The following is a 22,159-nucleotide window of genomic DNA, read 5'->3' on the forward strand; positions in this document are numbered from 1 at the left end:
GAAACTACATATTGCGTGAAACATACACGACGACAGTCCTGTCTTGGTCAATCTTGGCAAACTCTCTGCGTTCTCACGTTTGATTACACAAGAATCTGTTTTAAGGCAATATTATTATCACGATTCGCCATAATGTTTGTCACAATTATAATTGAATAATGTTAGCAAAGATGCCAACGTTATTTAAGAGAGATTATAACGAAGACATATCTACATCTCATTACTACTTTAGAAGTTAAAATTTTTCGAGTTTTCTTCACTTTCAGAATAGTAATTTAAATATTGAGTACCATCATTCTATTGTAACCTTTTCAGATAAATCGTCAGGGTTCTGGACATTAAGGATTGCTACTTCTTCTATCGACAAACAGCGTTTTTTAATCTTGATTCGCTGCAGTCATATTGAATTATGGTATCAAAAGTGAGAAAAATTATATAAATTTTTTTTCTTGCGTTACACGTCGAAATAAATTAGTTGTTTCGTTCAATTTATGTATGGAATTCACTTTCAATAATTTTATATATTAATAAAATATACAAAAAAAGAGAAAGAAAACTTTATTTTTTAATATCCTACATTAATAAATACACTTATAACTGTAATTTGTTATACAATTCCATCAAAAAATAAATATTATGACAAGTGATCAAAATACATTGCTATTTATTAATTCATGAAACACGCGAAGAATCTATATTTTATTAATTCATACTTTTGAACAAGAGTGGTGATATACGAAATAAATAATTTATCTCAACATATTTCAGAAAAAATTTATATGATTTCTTTAATGTCATAATTCAATATGATTACGAGGAACTTTAATATTAGAAAAGTAATCTGAATTTTTTCATATATTATTTTGATATACTGTACGCGCACAACCCTAAGCAAAATGATCAGAGATTCTATTCGCTGCTGGATCGCTATTGAAAGAAGCGATAAAAAAAGTATTGCCATCCTCCATTTGAATGAATATGCATTAAGAAAGTGCAGTTTCTCTCTCCTTCTCTATTTCTCTCCCCCCCCCCTCTCTCTCTCATTCTACGAGTATTGATTTCCTCGTGGTCTTGGAATAATTGAACGAGGACGCGTGAGAGCGATACGATCGGATGCAGGTACAAGATCCACGTAGTAGACAGGTAATGGTGGTGGTGAGGGGGAGATACAGGTGGAGAGGAAGAAGGGTGCTTCCACTGGACTGGAGGCCTCTGGGGTATTCAGTAGAAGGAGGGGGCGGGTAGGCACGTAGATAGAGGCCCGTATCTGTACGATATACCGACACCCTATTCCTGCCGAATTTATGACCGAAGTACCTGCCAGATAGGGGAACTAGTCGTACATCTTGGCCGCGGCGTCAGAATTTGCGTTATATGGCCCTCACACGCCTATATGCAACGTCTTACCTGCACTGCATCGCGACAATGTAGTATCGCAACACGAGCGTTCCAAATAATCTCTCAGTCAATACTTACGATCAACTTCAAGATATTGCTCTCTTCCCGTCACGCGAATATCAGTACGAAATTTCCGCCCAATCAATCTTATAAGATTGCAATTGCCGTTGCAATAATTAATGTAAAAAATTTTCTAGTTGATAGATATATATATATGTATATATTGACATGATATATTATCTGATATCCTTGTTAACAGATACGGAAAAGACACATAAACTAAAAATTATTTACTTCAAGAAACAAATATTTTTATTAAATCTATAAAATCTTAGGGCAAATATATACATCAAATTTTTTCATTTAATTAAATATAATTTTAAATTATAATTTCTTTGTCCAAAAGTTATTATGTAATCAACATATATCATTCGACTTTAACGCGAATATAATCTTTAAATCGAAAAAAGAATAAAGTAACATTTTGACATTTAAAATTTTATTTTCTTATATTTCTTTTCCGACCCAAAAGAGCAAAAATGTTCTAGATGATCAATTAATGAAATCCTTAATATATCGATACGTTAAACAAGTATATATGAAAGTTCATATACAGAAAAACAAGTGTTAAGTTATAATTTTCTATCAATAGCTTATAGAAAATTATTAGATAAATATAAATGCGTACACACAGAAAGTCTCGTCTGATAAATAATTTATATATATATTACTATTTATAAATAGAATCTCACGGATAATTTATAATTTACGATCAATATTTCAGTCGTCGATGCTCGGAAAATAGCTAAAAAAAACGCGATAAGAAAACTTTGTTTCTTCGATCGTTTTCTTCCGCGAAATACCGCAAGCACGTGCGTGAAATTGACGCGGAGCAGAGGCCGACCTCGTAGTTGGCTGATTCTCTTTGTAAACGATACAAAAGGGAACCGGATCAAAACGTTCAATACACTTCGCTCGTGCACAATACAAACAAAGAGCAGTAACGAGAATTATCGCGGAGTCATCTCTCTCAAGTAGATTAATCGTTTTCGCGTTCTCCTCCGTTTTCATAAAATTTTATCAAATCCTAAAGTCAATTGAGCTCAGCGAAGAGAAGGAAAGAGAAAGAAAGAGATTCTCAGAAGATTTGCAAGCGCTTTTTTATTGCTAATACTTCTACTTAACTCCCGAAAGAAACTCTAAAAACTCCCGCGCCGATGCCGACGTCGGATCTCTTCGGGGAAAGATGATATTTTTTCCGAAGAGTTTCTTTTTCTTGAGATATTTGCTTGAGCAGGCTCGAAAGATTAAACGCACAAGCGGTTCCTGGACGGAAGCCCCAAGTCATCCGAGGAAAGATTCACAACGACCATTACTCACAAACGATTTAGCACCAGAATAATGAATACAACGATCTATATGCACCGGGGAAGCAGGCGAGTGCACAGGAACTTGGGAGATGCTGCGAAACTTGAGAGCATCCTTCAAGCATTCGCTCTTTCCGTGCGCCATATTGAATGCTCTCGCCGTAAAATCTTGAAGAAGTTTCGCGATGTGTCGCTGGATTGGAGAACCGTGACATTATTGATATCCTACCCTGCTGCGAATAAAGTTAGCATTCGAGACGTCTCTGACAGTCAAGAACATAGCCTGAGAATCTCGAGAGGCCTGGGGCACTTTTCTTCTCTTTCAAACTTTGCAAAAACTTTTATTAAACGAAATCAGTTGTTTCGTGCGTTCGAATAATATATAAATAATATAGTCGCTCGACGATCGGTATTTAAATATCTGCAAACACACGAAATGTCAAGAATAGCGACGTACGTTCAAAAGAACGCATCGAGCAAGAAATTTTTAATTCGTCCGGAAGTCACGACTATTTCCAGTATCCGTAATCAATACATTCCAACGAGTGCTGATGCTCTCGGAGCTTTTCATCTCTCTCTCTCTTTTTCCCTCTCCTATTCCACCTTTTCCTCCTACAATCCTGTGCGTCATTGACGGACGCCAAAAATTTCGCCGATAAATTCGATCCCAGCGAAATACGCTGCCGGTTAACGATCCGATTTAAAGCTCGACGACCGACTTTAACATCCCGTTTGACGTTCGCGCGTGCTTCTCGATTTTTTTCATTTTCCGAATCGAAACGATAAGCGCGGCAATTTCGAGATAGAGAAATATATTCGCACTTATTAATTACTGACTATTACGTCGAACTTTTAATCGATATTTATAACAGGGAAGCGTTACGTGATTCGTTTGTGAAGTTCTTTTTATATTAAGACGACATTTTAATCGAAAAACTCTTTCTCCTCTCATTTTCGTCTGTAATTAATATTTAGAGATTCTTTATTGCAAATCGGTAAATCCGCGTCGTTCGTATTAGAGAAGCGCGACGAGAAAATATGATTTGTGGATATTTTCACAAGGAAGGTCTTACATCTCTCGATGCAATTTTTATTCCACCTCATTTCATTTGCCCTCTAGGATTTTACCGAAGCTACCGCCATAATCCGCGAGCAAAGAAATGATATTTAAGATTCTCCTGAAGAAATCGATTTCCTGACCGTTGCAGACGAGCGCGCCCAGACGTCTCCACGAAAGTGCCTCGCGCCTTCATAAATGAATCAACTTGTACGCCGAGCCGTAAGTCACGAATAAAAAGCGCAGGAACGTAAAGTCTGAGAAATGCTCTTCGCGAAATGTCGCATCCGCGAAGATCGCGACGTTAAACTTACCTTTCGGAAGGAAAGATTTATTCGCGCCGCAACAACGCGCGATCTACGAGGGATGGCGTGGAATTTACGTCAGAACGATGTAAACTTTATAAAAATTATGGCTGACGGTTCAAGATCGATATACTTCTTTCGAATATTTGACTTGACATTAAAAATAATTGAAGATAAGCAAGATAAAGTGATAAAAATCATTTTCCCGTTTTATATCGCGACATTTCAACCGATTTGCAATTAAAATTTCACGTACTATGAATGATGGTATTATTCGAACATGATTCAATGATTCTTCATCAAACATTTAGCAAAATATGTAATATTTGGAATCACGTAATATTTCGTATATTCGCCGTTAATTAAATCTAGTCCGGTTTCATCAAAAACGACACGTTACCATTTTATATTTGAATCCGCTTAATCAACCTGCAATACGTATAATGAATCGGAAATTTGATGAATTATAGGAACTATTGCAAAGTTAAGCTTCTCGATTAATTATCACCATTATGATTCAACGTTCCTCGATTACGTCAGAGATATCGAATATCTATTATTTTCCTCACAATTAAATAATTTATGATTTAATTGATATCACTATTAATTGGTATAATTTTATTGTATACACACACTTATCCACTCTAGCAGTGTGCAGTAGCTTTTTCTTACAGCATTATTTTTTCGAAAAAGGGGAAAAAAAGAAAGAGATTTATATATACACGTTACTTCGTCATATCACGCCGCGAATTTCCATAGTCGCAAATCGCATTCCTCCGTTATATTTCCGCAGAACGACATTCTCACGTCGGTCCACGTTCTCGATGCTAGCGTAAACCGCGACAATCCCGTGCTCTAGTTTTTCACAGCAACTAAATAAGGTACGCGAAGTGCGAAAAAAGCGACGGCAGGGAAGTGCTGCGGAAGCAAAGCGGATTTCTCAGCGTTGTAGGTCGCAGTCGTACTGTTCCATCGGATTGCACCATCCTCACACAGATGTATCGTTACGCAAATCCAGAAATTGTTTCGAAGGGTTCGCGAATTCCGTTTCGGAGTAAATAACTCACGTTCTCATACGTGCGCTATAAACGATCTTAAATTTCCCTTATCTCTCGTTAATTCCTTCAATACACGTAATCATCATTGACCTTTCAGACCGAGCATTTGTGACGGGTAAAATTTTAATGCAGACAAGGAAACGTCCGAGATTAATTTAATGAAATTTTCGTTTAGCGGTCGGTTGTCATCGATGTTAGTTTAGCGCCAACTTTACGTTAAGTGAATTTTCTTTCTGCGTCTATATCATGGATGTGAGACTATAATCTAGGAAGCAACGAAGGGAGAGAGAGAGACTCGCTAATCCAGGCTTACTCGATCCTAACTGTTGGTACAGCAGAGGGCTTTAGTCTGCTTGATAAGCCGTAAGCAGCACGAATATGCTCACAAGGATGCTCAAAGGTGCATCAATAGCAAAGGATGAGAGAAATAAAATAACACGCGAGTCAAACAACGTTAATACGCTAGATAGATCGTGAATGGAATACGGGAATCTCCCCACGTATGCGCATTCCATGTGAAAATACAAAGGAATAGTTTGTCCACACTATTACGCTATAAGGAATAAAAGAAAGATACGCGCCATATCCGATGTTGCAATCCGCGAGCGTATTTCGGAATGCCCCGAGGCTGCTTCCGCATTTTCAATTCCCGCCGTTGCGGAAAAACGAAGCGCACGTTTGGCTGCACGACGCCTATGATTTACGTGCAATAGCAGCCGGTGCCATTTACACCCTGCTGACAGGTAATCCGGTCCAGGAGGCCGCAGTGCGGCACGATTGCAGTCCGAGCGGTGCAACTGCACCGTTTTCGCTGTAATACGACGGACGACGGCGGTCCGACCGACCCCGAAGTTGTACGCATTTTACCCGCATATTTCGCGCCGCTAGATAGCCCCATAGGGTCATAGAAAGAAGCTCGGCGTATCGGAGAATATATAACCACGACATATGAGAGAGTGGAAAGTAGCGTATAAATCGGGTAAACAAAAAGCACAAGTAATTAATTTAAAATTTCACTCATCGTATAAGCTCGATAATATGCGCGCATACAGTACCGGCCAAAATTATATCACCTTTTGATTTTTTCAGCATAACTTGTTTAGTGCACGGATCTCTATCAAATCATAACATGTTTTGAAGGTTGGTATAACATTGAATTATAATTCAATATATGTTATACCGTCCTTCAAAATATGTTATGATTCGTGTAGAGATCCGTGCACTTTAAAACAAATTATGCTGAAAAAATCAAAAGGTGATATAATTTTGGCCGGTACTGTACATACATACACTATATTATTGCTAGTATATTGTTATTTTTTCAAGTTTTATTTTATCGAATCTGCCATTATTCAACGTACTTTACACGTAATAAAATTTTTATAAATGCAGCTGTGGAAAAATGCAATTATATAACGGTAAGTTAATATTCCGCGAATGTTATTGTGAATCAAATTGGGATAATTACATCAATTTTTCAACGAGAACTGTGGAATAAATAGATTACAAGATAATTAAATTCGGAGTAGTATCCTTGACGATGAAGGAGGTCAACAAGCAAGGTTGATGGAAGCATTAGTGTTAGAGGATACGGAACATCGCGGAACACCAACCAAGAAAGGCACACTGACATGACAACCTGAGAGGCTTGAAATTATTACAAGAGGCTACTATACTATATAACTTCTCTGCTGATTTATCTTTAATCCATTAACGTCTATTATCAATAAGTAAGACAGTTTCAAATAACTGTTCTTGATAAATATTTATCAAGCTTAATAATAAAGAAGTTCATTTTAATAATATACAATTAATAATAACAGATTTGTCTATTATATAAAATATAAAATATATTATGCTATAAGAGAAAATTTTCTTTTAGCTAAAGATAGCAGAATTGTATTAATTAAAAAAGTACATAGCTGTGGAAAAAACGAAAGCATAAATTCACGTTTTGCGTAGGAGCGCTAGCCGTGTTTACGACGTTTATAAGAGGATGCGGAAATGAATATTCATGAAAATCGTTCGTCGGAGAAGCAATTCCTGCGGTTCCTTTCTACGTACGTATTTAACTTAACGATACGCCTTCCTGCGCGTTTTCTCCATCGCCGCAGCTTAGCTCCGCGAGAATTAGTTACCTCAATCAGTGACGTAAGAATTTAAGTTTAAGACGATAAAATTACTCGGGAGGCACCAAATGCGTAGCCACGTATATTCAAATGGTATTTTGCAAATAGTTAAAATTTCAATTATGAAGGAAGAGAGAAAGAGACACGATGGGAATATGTATCTTATTTTTCTCATGAAATTTTTACCTTCATGGCATAATTTTTTGGATGAATAATGACAGATATAAGTCAATATTCTTCGCAAAATCAAAAGATTCAGTTCTCAATACATTCTTATTGCTAGATACGTGTTTCAAGGAGTCTCAAAGAATCAAAGCATGAGAAATGGTTCACGTGACAATCTGCAATTTTCTTTCGGCGACCTTATTTCCTTCAATAACCATTCGAGTTTCCCTTCGTGCCTCCGTTCTATCATAAGAAAGACAACGTTGCCGTTGTTCTCCGACGAAGCGAAATCTCAGCGGGTGCTTCGGTTGCAGCTGTCGTACAATATGTATCTCTCACTCCGTTCCGCGAGAGTACGTCAAAGAATAACGAAAGACATATTTTAACTAAAAAACGCAAAATACGACACCACGTTTGAGCAACAACGATGTTACAAAAAATGAATATAACTTCTGTTACACTTCGTTTCGATAGATATGAAAACAACCCCATATTGATATTTCATAAATCAATTTTCTTGTAAAAGTAAATCTAAAAATATCTTACACCTCTCAAGAAATAAATAGAATCTTAAAAAAAGATTCTATAACATTTTTTAAAAGTTATTTGCACGAGATAAAATTAAAAAATCTACACAAATTTTAAATAATAAAAAACAGGACATAATTATAAATCTAGAAAAAAATTTATACTCAGATAATATGAGTAATGGTTCAAGTAATAAAGCAAAAAAATATAGGAGTCATACAATGCAACTGCACTGAAAGTTAATGGCGCTATTACCTGTGCGACAGCACATCCTTTCGATGTTACGCAAGCACGTTGTAAATTCATTGTAATGAAAAATAGTACAGCTTGACCAGTCGCAAGCTTTACAAACATGCGTTCCAACAGTTATAAAAAAGCTCAGTCAAGGAGCAAAAAACGCGATTTATTATTATAATTATTATACTTTCAAATTTATATTATACTTTAGTTTTATTATCTTCAGAATTTGTGATTCCACTTTTCCCGTATAAGCAATTTCGTCGCGATAAAGTATGAAATGTACGTCAAAATACATTTGACAAATTTTAACATGTCTTGTGATTTCTATCAATTAAATAATACAAATATCATATGTGTATTATTATGTATATGTATATCAAATACATAACAAATAGATTATGAAAGAGGTTGGTTAGATTCAAGCAGCGATGAGCATAAACTTATACAAAACAAATGATATCTTTCAAGTGAGACACGCTATCGTACCTGTAATTTTTCGGGCTGGACGATGCGTGAAGCCCATAGTTACAGGAGTTTCCTGGTAGTCGATAAAGCGATTGGACTCACCTGTAATCATCAATAAAATATTTGTTAAAAAAATATCTCGTACTAAATTATAATTTTAATTAATGCATCAAACATTTTTACAATATCGATTAAGTTAAGTGATTTTCGATTCGAAAAGAAAAGAGATTTTTATCTCTTTTAAAAGAAGTTATCAAATAAAAACAGAAAATAAGATAACTGCAGACTTGACGCTCCGTGCTTGCATCTCTGACCTAGTTCTCTAAGGTTACGTAGCTACCTCATTGAACGATGACGTCACAGAGAAACGACATTATATCCTAGTGCTACGTAATCGTCTCCTTTTTATCTCGATTTTCTCACGGAGACCAAAGAAAAAAAAGGTCAATTAAACGACTTTTTCAATTTTTATTTGTTACTCATAATTTTAAAAAAGCTATCGCCTAAATTTATCATTTTAAAAAACTGTAACTTTTTTGCACGATACATTACGTGATACAGATACATATTTTCATAATAGAAAAACTTTTATAACATAATTATGAAGCTAAAGACAATATACCGCGAATGATTTATTATATAATATAAACGTGTACATATATATTCAAAAATGTAAAAATAAAATAAAATAACGTTTATATGCATATAAAGTACCTAATATCAAATTTTATGTATATGCAGTCACGAAAGAGATAATAATCATCTGTGTAAATGTCGCAAAAAAGTTAATAGCACGTGAGATTGGTTCCGTCTCTACAACCTTGGCCTATATTTTTACATTTATGAAACTATAAAACGTAAATCTTTATACACCAGCTGCTCATTTCAAGACAAACGAATTAGTTTCTGAATTTCACACAATACTTTTTAGAAACTTTTTTACTTAAAATGAAATACACGGATAAGTAATCTTGCATGAAAAAAGTTGACGAATAAAACTAATTGTGAATCTGTTTTAGATCGAAATTATATATATAGCTAAGCTCATATTTTAATTAAGAATTCATGAAGAAGATATAATATAATCTATTTTTTAAAGAAGAAATAAAATTTTGAAAAATATGAAAACTAAACTTTCGGCATAGAATGAAAAAAATATTTTGAAATTTAATATCATAAGTCAAATTATACAAAATAAATTTGAGGAATTCGTTGCATCAACTATTCAGCACAAAAACATTTATGTGCGAAATATTTAATCTCGAAATAAAGAGAGGAATACATTTTTTTTTAACTCTTTAAAAGCTGATTATGATTATAAAAGCCGCGTGGAAGTTATGGATATCATCATAAAAGCGACTTGTGCTATCATCGTTATAAATCAGCATTATATAAGCTACTTTATAAACGACTCGATTCAGAATCGTTCCAGAAAATACAATCAAAGTACGATATTCATATTTGAAAAGAAAATTCAATTTATTCGATTAATCAAAAAGTTTGCATTTTTTCTGTTTTATCAGTTTCAGAGTCATATAAAAAAAAGGAAAACGTTTTCATCAATCCGAAACTTTTTAAAAATAGAATTATTATATATTTGTTTTATTTATCAACATTTCACATTTTATTCTGTATAGTCTATGTAAGAAAAAATAGTTTATATAAAAATATATAATATATATAAAGATTGAATTGATATCATTGTCAAATTAATTGTAAATTTAATGTATTTTATGTGTTTTATTATATTTTTTCTGTTAGAAAATTTAAAAAAAAACAGAAATTAGTGTCGAACTCGATCCCACTCGTTTTTAGCTTACTGATGCACTTATGATCGTTACAGAAGTATGCAAAAAATATTTTAACGGATAAGAAACTCACTCGCGTTTGTACGAAGGATAAATGCGCGTGGAATGCGGGTCGCGAAGTTTAAAGACGCCGTTTGCCGTACGGAAATATATTTATGTCGAGTACCTTAGAGAGATAGGGAGACATAAAACGCAATAAAGGGAAGAAGAAGAAAGGGCACAGGGGAAAGGCAGGATTAGAGCGAAAGAAAGGTAAAGAAGAGGAAGAAGAAGCCAGCTTGATGCAGCCAGCCGCGAAAAAGCGTTCGTCGTTCTCGGGAGCGAGATCCACTTTGAGGAAAAAGGAAAATAAAGCAAAGTCGCAGCGTGTACCAACGGCCACCGTTCTTCCAACCATTTTCCGGCCCTACCTGTACCCGTTCTTCCGGTACCCGCAAGTGGCCAGCTGGCTGCGTTACTTCATTATCCAAGAGAAGAGAAAACCGGAATAGTAGAGCACTAATTAAATTTTTCTTATTTGTGCCCGTAGTCGTAACATTCTTCGGATCTGGTATGCATTCAAACAGTCGCCTGAAGAAAGCTCTTTATTTACTTCAGTCTTTTGACCGGTAATATCTTCCCCAGTGATATTAGAAGAAACGAAAATTTCTTTAATACATTTTTCATTCTAATTTCTCTTTCAAAGATATTGTTGAACTCATGCATTATATCGTTACAGTTTATCTTTTATCTTAAGCAAACAAAATTAAACAATCTAAAATTTATCATCTCAAAGTTATAAAAAAATAGATATTTATCGTGATAAATAACATGAAAGGGAGAGTGAAAGTGTGCTCAATTGGATCTCGAACTACTAACCGCGAAACTAAGAGAAAAACGACTACACGAGAGTAGAAAATAGACGACCAAGATTTATCGCGCTACAGTGAACTTTTTTCCCCTTTCTCAATCGGGTAAATCGATCGGCAACGCCCGTCCGCTATTGGGGAGCATAATGCGATTTTACGACAGCGGGAATAAAAGGCCTTGAAAACATCCTGAGGTAAGATCGTCAGAGATCTTTCTTGTCGTGCTTTGCTCTTGTGGTGCTCGTCGTTACGAGATCTACGCAGTATTATAGTTTTCGCACAGTCTCTCGATCAGTTCGGAAGAAGCGAGATCGATACTGCAAACAACATTAAAGATGTAATGTTGAAAAGACTTCTAAACTTTTCACCTAATTTCGATTATTTTCTACAAAGTATGTTTCGAAATATATATATCTTTTTCTTATCATTTGTTTATTAACGTAAAATTGAAATGTTTCATAGATTATCGGTATATTCATCCGTAACACAATAATCGTTAGATGGCATTTCGTTCGGACCAAGACCAAGAAGGAAGAAACGGAAGATAATCGAAGAGACAGAGAAGAGTGGTTACATCTTCGGGTTTATTTCTGGATGTCCCGAGGACGACGTCACGAGCCGACCAAAATAGCGGGCATGTACGTCATGTCTGGGTAACCCCCGTGGCAAATTTCAAAGACAGACGGCAAGGTAGGCGACGCGGCGCGACGAGACAGGCTGCGCGAAGGCACCAGCTGTTCGATCTGTCTCTCGTGGACTTGTGATGAGCACGTGAACTCTGAGTACCGTCTGACCCGGCACATGTCGAAATCAAATTGCTCGCGGAATCCTATCTGGATTCGCGCGATTAACGCTCTTTTTTTATTCTCAATAAACATGTGATTGCAAAAATAAGCAACTCGCCAAATAATTCCAACAGCAAGTCTTAAATACAGAGAATTATGATGCCGACCCAGTTGTGTGTGTATTTTTGTTTCTTTAATTTTATGAATTAATTGATTTTGGTATAGCATCAATTATGTAAATTCAAGAATGCCAAGATAGTAAATAGTATGTAATAAGTATACTTCGTTGCTGTTAATTAACGTTCCGTCATACTTCGCCAATCCATATTCAACTGCAAATCGACTTGACGCCGTATGAAAATTATTTCTCGACAGCGAGAGCTCATTCGTATTCCGTTAAACAGACGTACCGACAATTCCTCGTCTCGTTACGTTACGAAGATGAGAGAAACGGAAGGGAAGGAACCCAAGATGAGAACGAGAAACGGGAAGGCAAAATGAAGATGAGCAAGGAAACACTGGAGAGAGGGAGGGGTAACACGTCTAAGGTTAACTTTTCTAGATACGCGAGAGCACAGCGTTATTCAATTAACGAAGGTTATGCCGCTCGTCGCTTCTGCCTTCATTACCTAAAACTTCATCTATTCCTGGTTTTCCTAATTTCCATTTCGGAATTAATAAGTCTTTTGAAATATTCGCAAAAGGCTGATATGAGATTAAAAGGACTGCGATAAATCGAGCCGTGCGAGAAAAAAAGAACGTAAAAGTCTTAACATCAAATAACAATCGATTAGAAAATTTTCTGGGGTATTTCTTAACTTTTCAAATAAAAAAAAAAAAATATATGCAACTTGCCGAATTTATATTTAGTATACCTTTCTATCTTATTTAATACAAAACAAAATATTCTTTACACGCACACAAATTTAAACAATAAATTGTTTCGAAAAACGAAGAAATAACTCGAAATAAATCGATAGAATTCCACTTAATTCTAAAACTGTTGAATCTATTGTGCGGAATTTTCTCAACCTTCGCGCGCGACGAAAACGTATGCTTAACTGACCGATCTGAAACATTGCCAAATGTTATTTTACGTAACACTGACTTAGATTCATTCGAGCTACGTGTAAAATAATAGAAAATGACACTTTTCTCTCTGTCTCTCTCTTCTCTCTCGTGAATGTGACATTGATCGCACAGTAGTAACAATAGACTTCAAGTATGATAATTAAAAGTATAATTTTTTTGTCGATAAAATTTTATTTCCCTTGATAAAAGACGCTAATCGAGGCAAATTTTCGACGTACGTGCCTTTTCGATGGCTGGAAACAATTAACGCGCATTCCCGCGTCCAGGCAGCTTTCAATTAATTCGGTAATACAACATTCGAAATTGCACATCGAATTCCAGAAAGCTTAACGTGACCTTGCATCTAAATCATGCAAATTACATTCAAGCATAGATATCGAGACAGAAGTCGCATAACGACGTCCACTGCATGCTCGTATTGCAGCCGAATTCTGCATATTGTAGGACTGCTCGTAAATCTCTGTTGCGAAACGATCAACGAGTTCCACACGTGGTATACGACTATTTCATTATCAAAAGAGGCGTTTCAGCTTTGCCGTACTAAGCACGCACGATTCTATAATCATTCAGCCGATCGTAACCGATTTTATCAGTCGTATTTATTATTGAAACGTTTATTATTGAATACCATGCAAAAATGAATTTATCCACAAAATTGAAATTTTTAATTAATTATTAAATTAATTATCCAAAAATTTCTAATCGGGACGCAATTTATTTATCTCCTTCTTTTGTTTCATAATTTCATTTATTTCTTCACAATCATCTAATGCGATTAATTAAATTTTTTTACGTTTGTATTAGAATTATAGCCGAGAAGAAAAAAGAGCAAATAAAAGCTCAACTTTGGAATGGAATTCAAACAATAAAATATGTAATGCAATCTAAAGTTATTTACCCTTCATATTTCTCGATGTCTGGTGATCTAGATTTCCCATTATTTTTCGTTGCATTATGTACATAATGACCCATATGACAGATATCACTGGCGCCCACATGTCACAAAAATCGCAGACTATATGGATTGATACGTGCTTTTTTCGAATTAGAAAATTAATTCATCGCCGAAAAATTTTACATTATACATTGCACGAGAGTAAATACAGCGCGCTATTTACACTTTTCAAGCGCGACCAAATAATTCATCGCTCACTCGAAATAATAATTTTAGTGTTTACAATTGTATATAATATGCGAAAAGTTCTCAACAAGAAACTCGAGCCAGAAAAGAAACGATCGAGATCATCGACCGTAACAAATAGCAGCCAGTTTGACAAATCACTTTGAAAAGAATGTCAGCAATTAGCACACACAAGATGTAATATTTTACATTCGGAAAGCTATATTCGTATGCGTATATAAACGCTAATTGAGATGAGCGTCATTTATCGATAAATATAGAGAGAGTATTCCACTAATATGTATATATACATATATATATATTCCCGAAATATTAGCAATAACAATAGTCCATCTCGGCAATCCGCCAAGCCGGTTCGTATATTTATTTGCTTTGCTTATAATACGTAATGTTCGATGACACGTGACACTCAAAGATTATGTGAACATGGATCCCGCCGATTTTCGAGTCGCGGCTGCTGACGAAAATGAGTCGCTCCCTTTTTGTATTCGCCGAGGCGGATCTTCGCAGACAGATCAAAGAATTTTCGCGACTAATGACGGTGCGGATGTAATGCACGAATAAGAAAAAATCGCAACGCGAAAGTCGTCGCGCTAGCAACAAGCGTGGGCACGCTTCGAGATTCGACTGCTGCATCTTATCCTAAATTTAGCCTTGTCGGTTGCGTCCTACATTAGAAGAATCTATACGTATGTGTGTGTCGATGATATATGTATGTACGTATTTATGTGTATGTAACTGTAATGACGTCTCGAGACGCGCACGTCGGCCAATGTGTGTGATGTAAAACGGAAATCCGACGTCTGCGTTAAATTTTTTTAAATTTATTAATACACGTATATGTACAGATATATGAACATTGCCGTGCTCTCATTATTATTGTATTAATATTGATAATAATGTGTATTATTTTAACATACACAAATATCGATTCATTACTAAAGCTAAAGTAAAGCTAATATACTATATATTCCTTTATCAATAACAACATTTTTTAAATATTAAATATGTACATATTATTTGAATACTTTGAATAATTCGATAATTTTTTTTTGTTTAAAACATTATTTTATTTAATTATTCTGTATAGGAAGAGATTATTAAAAAAGTGTAATATAAGAATAAAAAATCAAGACAGAATTTGTCAAACATTAGATGATACTAAATATGTTTCCTTTTGTCTTCACAATTACACGTTTAATCTTACTATATTTTCCTAATGGTAAATACATTATAAAGTGAAAGGACAGTCTTGCGTAAGAGTTAGCATAGCAATGTCATGTATAGATACGTTAGTGAGTATAATAAAAAATGAGTGACGCGATCAATACGCGGACGTACACCACGTGGCAACGTTCAGTGGACCGCAGTCTCGAGACGCAAACTATCGATACTAATTGGCAGCCACAACTAACATTTGATGCCAAATATATCGGAACCAGTATAACCCGGTAGCGATATCGGCCAATAATAATTGGAGCGGCTAACCGAATCAACGGCACGATAGAAAGGTCTCTGTTGTAACGTAATAGAATCTTCTGTAAACGATCTATTTAAATCAATTATAATAATACATACACATGATGTATGGCATAATTAATAATAATTTATGAATCGGAACAAAATAATTTGCAGCGTATTTAATATATACCGTGCGCTTTGATTTCGCGAGCGCGTATTGAATAATGTACGTACATATAGACAAATAACGTGGTTTATCGATATCAAAGCACAATCGAGAATTATCCTCCCATTGCGCGCAATACTGTATGACTGTATGTTAATCGCTCGCCATCGAATACGAACCGGGACAAATTCGTGTGCGCGCGCGTATACAGGCGTACATTATTCTCCTCCGTACACAATTAAGTTCACCATCGAAGCACTCACAAGTAATGCATGCGACACGAATAATTCTATTGATTTCGCTACGCTTCGCCTTGATATTAATCGATACGAATCCCTTTCGCAAATGCACTGTCCATTAACGATCAAATTCTCGCACATCGCTTCACACATTCACCGTTCAATTTCTTAAAGGAAACGTTCAGAATGGTTTAACGATCTTGATATGCCTTGAATACGTTATGGACCAGTTCAAAAGAAGAGACAAATATTCCTCGCATGAGCTTTTTGTTATCAATGAAATCACCATATCCTTCCAAATGCATTTTCTTATACACATATATATTAGAAGAAAGAGAAAAATAAATAAAAATAAAAATAAATATAAAATACAAAGAAACGCAAATAAATGAGAAAATTACAGGTTTGTATCTTTAATAACCATTCGCATTTTATTGTTGTTAATTTATCGTTGCACCAAAATTTCAGAATATGCAAAACCGTCGAGCTTTTTACTCGCAAAACCGAAAGAAAGCCTGCATTTTCGATCAACGAGATTCCGACTTTTTTCTTTAGTCATTTTGCGGTTCGATCAAAGAGAGCTTGCCAAGAGCTCTATACGCTAATACCGAAACATGAAAAAGTCTTCCGGCCAACACTCCAGTGATGCCTTTCAGCTTCGCATTCAATTTGTTGATCTTTTTACGTGCATCAACTTTGTGAGCACTTCTCTTTCAATGCGATCCGTTACTTTACCAAATTTTGCATAATGATATAATTTGTCATCATGTTATATAAATTGCATAACCATATTATAGAGTATTCAATTTCGCATTATGATTTTGTTTAATGAAATGTACGCCATATATTATTCTCTCATCGAGTTAATTATTATCTAATTTGCAATACAAATCGAAAATTAGAATGAAATCAACCGCAAACTTTTAATCGAGCTAAATCCAACTGAGATTAATATCGTCAATAAGCAAACGTGGAGAAAGCAAAGTGGAAAGGGACAGGAAGTTATGAAAAGAGGAACAAGGCGCATACTTGCTGGCTTAAACGAACATTAACGAGGTCGGTTAACCCCGATGCACGATGGCCTGACGGTAGAAACCAATGCGATGAAATATCTGCAAACTTCGCACGCAGCGCAGCCGGAAGCCACTAGCGAATTGTTTTGGCGAAACTTGCACAGTTGTACAGGTGCATTTGCGAATATAGGTATATTCCTAAAGCTGCCGGAACGACGAGAGAAAGACCCAATTTAAAGCGCGCCTTCCCTTCCCCACCTTTTCCCCCTCGATTTCGCATTTATTTTCGATCGAAAGTGGCGATTTTAATCCCTCAGATTATATCTCGATGCCGATGAGACGGTTGTATCACGAGCCGATGATTTCAAAAATTTCGCAATTAGATTTTAATTGAAAATGATTGAAATTTATTTAAATATCGAATCGCGATAACTATATAGCCTTGATAAAATACGATTTGTAGCATTATGATCAAAACCATCGATCGTCAACCAGTTTGCTGTAAAGTGTTTTAAAGAGATCTAAATTTATAATTAACATACATATACATGTGTCATATTATTAATTTGCAAAAATTGCGAAAAGATTGCAAATCTTCGTTCAGCGATATCTATATGTATATATGCAGAATTTTACTCGATCTCTATTTGTTTATGACAGAAATTTACATCTCGAAAATGAATGAGGTAGATGCTAAGAGGAATAGAACGAGGCACGTGTTTAATTTATCGCCTACTAGAAATCTCGCTGAAATGTCTATTTTCTTCGACGGGTTAAGAATAAAGCCAACATGTCATTCTCGATCGACGATGTCGTCGGAAACAATGGTGACGGGTGAGTTGTCGGGGTGAATATAACGAATGCCTATAGATGGTATAGCAGGTGTTGTTTGCGACAACAGGACTTTGCAGTAATGCTTTATGATGAAACTCGCCGAATTATACTACCGTCATACGATAAAAATACGAAAGTCAGAGCGTCATTGTTAAAAATACACGGGAAAAGTTCACAGAGAGACTCATATAAGAATATATTGACAATTCATATACAATTAATAAAATTTTTCCAATGAGCGACTGTATTATTATTCGGTGGTGCCGAAAGAAAAAAAAACATCAAAATAGATTTATTTTATTCTGACAATATATACAATCCTGACTTTTCTCCTAAAGTAATGTTTCTGAAATATTGTTTTCTTCAAAAATATTTCGTAATATTGAATGTTGAGAATAAAATTAATAATTCAATTAATAAATAAACAAATTAATCGCGAGAGTAATGTGTAAAAAGTTTCAATCAGATAGATAAAATATTTTCTTCAAAAAATTTTACGACGTTATGATAAAAACATTAATCTTTTAATATCTGATTATTTTGCATAAATAATATCGCATATTTTATCATGTAATTATATTTATTATATTTCGCGGGAAAGTCATTGTAGCAAACGGCAACTGCAGCAAAAGCATTCGATTGCACATCGTGCAATTTGGAGACTTTGCGCAGAAATATTCAAGTCGGAAGTAACAAATTTTTTTCCAGACACGAGATCACGCTATAAAATACGACGGGCAATAACTACAGAGACACAAATCAGACTGTCGAAGTACCTACACCATCTATCTACATGTAATGTACATAGGTAAATATCGAAGCTCCTGTGTGAAACACGGCAAACACATCTCTGCTCTGGGAAGAGCACATAAGCTCTTGCCCCACTTCCCATTCATTGCTCTCATTATCAGGCATGTCATCTCCTCTTTCGTCCTTCATTGCCGCATCTTCTATCATACACGAGCATGTATTTGCCATACATGTACAAGATAAAGTATTACATTGTGTGAGAACAAAGAGCTTGTATATAAAACGCCCACGGGTCTCTGCTCACGGTAGCTGCGATATTTTAGACATCGATCGAATTCGAATTTCATTCGCTCGAAATCATTTCTACAATCCGCAAGGGTCTATTGAAAGTGTTTACTTATATTTTAAAGCAAAAAGGAGTATATTTTTATAATAATGTAATCCCTCTTATTCAATAATTAGATTTTTAAAAATTCCATACAAATAATATATCCAGCCTTTAATTTAAAATAATATAAATGTAAAATTTATATTTTTATTAAACTAATTTGGAGTCTATTATAAAGCGAATAACAATGATATAATGTGATTTTTATACGATAATTAATTGAATATATAATTGCTACCATAATAAAGCAAAAATTAAATTTTACAATTTAATGTCTTTTCAAAAATTTATAATATATATTTCGTAATAAAATATGAAACAATATACGATATCCAATTAAGATAAAGAGGTGAAAGATCACGTGCAACTGTATACTGTACGTGAATACCTGTACTGCACATACATGTGCGAGAGAACATATAAGACTTGTCAAGCTAAGCGAACCATAAACCATCCACGACTCCCTGTATTTCTATCTCTCCACGTCTTCGTGAGTTCGTCTACAAAAGCGCATACAGTGCAGAAATTGAAAACTATCGTTGCTACGACCTTGCCATATGTTTCGTCTTACAAATTAGAAGCGCACGTTTGACCAAGTAATCGAAGGTACAGAAAGTTAAATTTTTGCAAAATGATCTACGACAGCAATATAACTAATAGAAACATAAAAACAATATACAATATTAGAGAAGATATTTTAGTATGACACATATTTCCAAATAACGTATATAACTGATAAAAAAATATTTTTATAAAGTATATATAAATATATTTTATAAATTTCTTTTATAGAAGACTGTGTATATGTGTGTTATGCGCGGAAAAAATTAACAAAACGCTTTTACAAAGCTGTCATGATGTTCAATAATCATTTAATAAATATAATAAAATTTATTAAATATAATAATTATTGATTATTATATATATTTTTTATTTATTAAATAATTATTGAACATCGTAACAGCATTGTAAAAGCATTTTGTTTTTTCAGCTTTAACAATACACACACATACATACATACACGTATAAAAAGTCTTCTATAGAAAAAAAAATATTTCCGACTTGTCGTTGATCACTTTAGCAATGAATGTGCCTATTTTAGCGTTAACGCTATTTACGCCCGAATGCCCTTCTGGATACATCTACCGTGGCCTACATACGCAGAAGTTCAGAGCTGAAAAGAATCAATACGTTACCTTTACCTCTACCTCGTTTCCGCACAGCACGTGCTACAATAGTTATTCTCTTGTGTGGAGACACAAGCGTGTTTTTTAATGTGATCGCTAGCTCCGAGCAATATTTTTTTATAAAAATTTAAAAATTTCAATAATATAATGTAGACATTTGTAAAAAATGTTACGAAATACAGTAGGAACAGCTGGGATATTTGAACCCCGAGATATCGATTTTTCGCGCGAGACTATTTGACGCGCTGCTGCACCATGCTCACAAACACGTGGTATTCTAGAATTATAACCTCAGATCCACACAATTCCGCATAACATCATAAACTGCACATTGAGATATCCCCAAAGTTCCAATTATTTATGCCTTCCTTATATTTTGTCAAAGACAATACTATGATAATTTAATAAATGCAATCGAAATGCAAAATACTAATATAATCGCCTGTGATATATACATATTTCAATTTCTATTTCATATATATGTATATAATAAGTTGGTTTAATAGTAATAAAAAAATATTGCAAAATATCATATTAAAATTAGAAATTTTATAAAAATTCTAATTTTAAAATATTAAAAGTAATTTTTCATTTTTAGTGCAATCGCGGCTTCAAGCGAAGTCTAAAGTTTCGCTTCCGACTTCTCAAGAAATCTACTTAAAGAAACCCATCCCCATTGTAGTACGATCGATTCTTCGACGATAGAGAGAGAGAGCGTAATTAAAGATTGATTCAATGTTAAATATATTCTGACAACTTTCGAGATTTCGCGATCGTCCGCTCTCGCGATTTAAGGAAGAAGTTAAATTTAAACCAAACGACAAGTTTAAATTACACTAAAACTTTATGTGCTGTTACAAAGCGACGTGATTTTAAACAAACACCCATACATATTGTCACTACAAGATTTTAATTAAACGGCTACAGTGAATTACGTTTGAATATTAAATTCGAAATTTCACAAAAATCAAGTAGTCCATTTTCAACATAGAAAATTATTGGAACACAATAATGTCAATGACACTTTCATAAGTTTGTTAAAAATGAAAAGAAATCTAAAAAGTATTGCATTGTCTTTATAGGGTGTGAACATTCTTCACTTAATTTAACACAATAAAAAATATTATTGCTGCTGCATTGAAATAAATATATTTAAAATATATTTAAAATGTATTTATTATTTCAATACAACAGCAATAATAATTTTTAGCGTGTTAAATTAACTGAAGAATATTTTTTAATAATGTTAAAATTATTCAACGCGCAAGATATAATCGTATAACACTCAAATTTCACATTTAAATCGCACATTCAGTGCAAGAGTTAACATATCAACATACATAAAATATATATAAAATGCTACAATGAATATTATCTTAGCACTGCATATACATATAATAAAGAACATTCTAAGCAATTCTAAATTCAAAATTCTACGAGATATTCTGACTCGACGATGAAATCTGAAATATCTCGCTATTATAGAGCAAGGTTAGCTTTAGAGAGCGTTCACTTGAAATACGTCGTCACTTAAAAGCGAGGCGACCAAAAGTGCGGTGCAATTTCGAGAGCAAAATCGTGGGTACGCTAGTGGTGACCGAGTCCATGGCCGTGAGTTACTCGTCGCATAACCGTGGCAAAAGAGCCTCGCCCAGAGCCAGAGAAATTATTGCGTTTTCTTGGCCTCTGTTCAAATACTGGCTTACGACGCGACGACAGCGATTATTGCAACATC

General features: G+C 34.6%; 1 long non-coding RNA gene across 2 annotated transcripts in view; it reads right to left on the minus strand.

Moving 5' to 3' along the window:
• LOC145935924 (uncharacterized) overlaps window positions 1-22,159 on the minus strand; it is a 70,622-nt gene that overhangs the window by 45,437 nt on the left and 3,026 nt on the right. The window contains exons 1-2 of one of the 2 annotated variants that reach the window (XR_014425301.1): window positions 14,144-14,985; window positions 8,734-8,814 (exon numbers count right to left, since the gene is read on the minus strand). This is a non-coding gene — a long non-coding RNA (uncharacterized LOC145935924). Of the gene's footprint in view, window positions 1-8,733; window positions 8,815-14,143; window positions 14,986-22,159 lie in introns of those variants that run through there. The other variant, XR_014425302.1, reaches the window with a different exon arrangement.

The sequence above is a fragment of the Prenolepis imparis genome, unplaced genomic scaffold (assembly GCF_030444845.1).
Source record: "Prenolepis imparis isolate NDT839.2.m4 unplaced genomic scaffold, iyPreImpa1.0 SCAF_5, whole genome shotgun sequence".
NCBI lineage: Eukaryota > Metazoa > Arthropoda > Insecta > Hymenoptera > Formicidae > Prenolepis > Prenolepis imparis.